The 3,981-nt window shown below is 36.2% G+C and overlaps 1 protein-coding gene across 4 annotated transcripts in view; it reads left to right on the forward strand.

The window, feature by feature from the left end:
* Positions 1-2,067: 2,067 nt before the first annotated feature.
* trappc9 (trafficking protein particle complex subunit 9) overlaps positions 2,068-3,981 on the forward strand; it is a 265,848-nt gene continuing 263,934 nt past the window's right edge. For all 4 annotated transcript variants that reach the window (XM_032535067.1, XM_032535068.1, XM_032535069.1 and 1 more), the window contains exon 1: positions 2,068-2,162. The gene's annotated coding sequence lies outside the window, so the exon portion shown is untranslated. The remainder of the gene's footprint in view (positions 2,163-3,981) is intronic.

The following is a 3,981-nucleotide window of genomic DNA, read 5'->3' on the forward strand; positions in this document are numbered from 1 at the left end:
AAATAAACTACTTTAACGTAGATTTTCTTTAAGGCTTTATTATGTGGTATTGGATCGGTGCAACAACTCCAGTACTTCCTGATACCAGCGTTTTGAGGCAGTATCAGAGGTGATACCGATACTGGTATCGGAACAGCTCTAGTATTAGCACCTACCTGCCATCTTCTACATTTCACAATCTGTATTACTCTGCACAACTCTGTATTTTTGACTGACAGGGCAAAAAGATGGCAAACATTCAGAAGAGAGCATATCATATTGGATGGATTGTAAGTGATTAGACTGGAAAGATATGAATCTTCTATCTTTCATCCACGTAGCTTTTCATGCCTCTGTTTATTTACTGTTGCAGTTGCTTTGACTGTCCTGGGCATGAAGATGCAGTATGTGACTATGCACTGAAACCCTGCCTTATTCTCAATACAGACATAAAGGTCAAAGCTGGTGTGTTTAGATTGACCTCACTCAGTCTTACTAGCCTTAGGGAACACTCACCACATGGGGGAAAATGAAGGCTTCACTTATTTGTTCTTTTTATACATGTGTGCATTCATTCAGTTGATTGATCTCAGTTGAAATATAATGTTCATGTTTTTTTGTTTTACTGAGAACATGGTTTCTCTCTCTTACCTGTTATATCTGTCAGATGCCCCTGCTTTCAAAATGGTGTTACGGTTATGGATCCCTAGTAAGGACAGCCTTCACATACAATGTTTGTGCACTGTTTTGTGAGTCAGTGGTTGTAGATGTTTGCCTGTTATTGATGTATATTCACTATGAATCATGTTTTAGACATTCCATGTCTCTCTCTGAGCTCCTGCTTTGCTTTTGGACCAATTCACCTGGGCCAAAAAAAAGAAGAAAATAAAGGAATAAAGTGCTGTTGTCTTCCAAGAAGATTGTGAAAAGTGATTTGATGGGTGAAAAAATAAATAAAATGGAGTTGAATCTACCTGTCTGATTAATTTTTAATTCATGGGACCGATCTAAAAACATTCGCCCAAATCAACTCTGGCATCTCAAAAGTCTGATCCAAATAAAAAAAAAAGAAACTAAATTAAAATAGTGTTATGTCATTTTCTATTAATAACAATCATTCCAATGAGGAATTTAACAGAACAGTGAGGGGACATTTGCTTACACACAAGAGGGCTGAGTTCTAATTGGCAAGTCAGTGGAATATTGGGATTGCCCCGCTACAGCACATCTTCCTCACTCTGGATCTGCAGTGTCAGTAAATTCAAAGCAATGTTGCATGTAAGCTTCATATTTTCACTGAACCATTGTATACAGACTTTATTAATAGCAATATGTTCTATGTCATGCTGAAATATGACATCCTTTGTACACACATACCTAGTTTTTTAGTGGAACAGCTAGTTTCATATGATTGGCTAATATGAGGTCATTCAGATAATATGTTAATTTAAGTTAACATTCTTCAGGTATTAGGAAATCAAAGTAGCAAGAACCGCTTTAATCATAAGGTTTTGCTCAGTTGCAGTACCTCATTCGTTCTTTAGGCGGTACCGATGTCGCATATTTGACTTCTACCAAAGGATCTTCCAAGTTTCTAGAAGAGAAGAAGACAACGACGACGACGCTACATCTATGCGACGAAGAAGAAAAAAAGAAGTCATACTTCTACGAGATTCAGCGGCAAACAAGTGTCCTCATTTCCTAAAGAAAAGAAAAGCTTCGTGTGATATAACTCCCACACAATTGCATATAATCGTCTTTTTGTGTGTTAGGAATACAATACATAACTAATTCCACTGTAATTCCACTCACTTAGTGTATAATATTGAGTAAAGGGTGGATAGGAAATGCTGTGGAAATAAACTATTACAAAATCATATTTGCCCAGATAAGCATTGTTCCCTACCACACGTGGGGATTATTATATTCCCCAAATCTGTTGAAGTCACTGGGAAAATATCTGTAATGCGGATATGAGGGGACGCAGATAAATATATTCATCATTCATTCATTATCTAAAATCTCTGAGCTGGATTAGCTGCAAGACTGGTTTGTGAGCGTTTTATTTTGAAAATCGCCACCGGATGTTTCACTCTTGATTAGCATTAAGTATTGCAAAAACACTGGTCCAAAAAAAAGGAAGCTGTAACACTTGACAGGTTACTGCTAGTGCTACAAGTAACGTGAGTACACGTTATATATCTCAGGCGTTGGTGTGAAAGACAAACAAAGCTAACCGAGCTGATATGTGCATGTATTATTACCTTGTTATTTCAGTCAGCGTTGTTACTGTGTGACTGTCATGAGCAGCCAATTCATAGGCTACCCTAGCTAAGCTATGCTAGCTCACACAAATGTTTTGAAACAATATATCTAGTTTAACGTAAGCTATTTCTCTTTAAAACTCTCTTTAGTAAACGTTATATATTTAAGGCATTGGTGTGAAAGACAAACAAAGCTAACCGAGCTAATATGTGCATGTATTATTACCTTGTTATTTCAGTCAGCGTTGTTACTGTGTGACTGTCACGAGCAGCCAATTCATAGGCTACCCTAGCTAAGCTATGCTAGCTCACACAAATGTTTTGAGACAATATATGGAGCTTAACGTACGCTATTCCTCTTTAAAATAAAATTAGCGAAATATAAGATAAATACCCGAGGGCTTTTGTTTTGTTACATGCCTCGTGTTCGGCACATTTGACCACTGTAATAATGTTGTCAGCTTCCCCATTTAGCTGACACTGCTTGGTGTATGTTTATGTTAGCAAAGACAGCAGCATCTGTGGCTTTGGGTTTCGGGGAAAGGTGACGCTGCATTTAGTTAATGTTAAAACGTTTTCGTTTTTTGGACTATTGAGGAGTTGTTTTGGAGTACATGTCATACTGAACATAAACACAGCTAAGTTTGTTAGTTTCAATTAACAGGGAATGTCCATGGACCAACTTGGTTTGGTTTGCGAGTTAATTGTAGAATAGGTATATTAGTATATTTGCTTAATTTTGTTCTCTTTAATGAGATGTTTTACTGTTAAAGGACCACTGCACTTTACAAACATTTTTTCACCTACTGTAATTATACTTCATGCTGACGTTCTATTTTTATTATGTCCCTATGTTCTGAGATAATTGCCCCTACAGAGTCAACCTCCACCCCAATGCAAAATTACTTTTTCATGGTAGACATGTTGACGTGTCAAAGACGGAAAAGCACAGGTGTATTCAAAACCATTAATGACGGCTGCATTCCACTTAGCAGAGACCCTGGTATTGTGCATGCTGACTCACTGAAGTAGCTTACTGGGACACTTGTTGGAATTGAGCCATCTTTAAGTTTATCAGTTTCAGCTGTGCTGTTCCTACAATGACAAGTCCAAAATGTCTGCTGTGAAAAAGGTCCATGGTGGTGAAAGAGTCATTTTCAGGTGCTCATAGCATTGAAAATGCACATTTAAAAGATTCAACAGCAGTATCTTTGTCTAGAAACAATATCCTGCTTAATTTGGAGAATTTTGGTTGTGAAAACTTATTGGAACTACTTTCTATTAGGAGTGGGGAAAAAATCGGAAATCGTATGTATCGTGATTATTTTTTATTTTTTGCAACATTTTTTAAAATATATATATTTTTTTTCCTAGAATAAATGTTTATATGAGTGAATCATATCTGTTTCCAGCAAAACAGACCAAGCAGAAAATGTAGAAAATCCATGTGTTGTTCTTTTAAAATATTTTTTAAAAACAATTGGATTTTAGAATTGTCCCATGGTATATTGGCTGTAGAAGTGTATTGTTCAGCTTTTGTTTTTGTTAAAGAAGGAAAAGAAAATCGCAATACTCAATACTATTGAATTGCAATAATTATATAATTAAAATAAATGAAAATTGACATACAAATCAAGTTGGCACCCATGTATCGTTAAAAAGAATTCAATCGAGACTGTAGCATATATGCCCTACTTTCTATAGAAATGTAGGATGTGATCTGCTCCAATAAATGTTT

This window comes from Etheostoma spectabile, chromosome 14 (assembly GCF_008692095.1).
Source record: "Etheostoma spectabile isolate EspeVRDwgs_2016 chromosome 14, UIUC_Espe_1.0, whole genome shotgun sequence".
Classification (NCBI taxonomy): domain Eukaryota; kingdom Metazoa; phylum Chordata; class Actinopteri; order Perciformes; family Percidae; genus Etheostoma; species Etheostoma spectabile.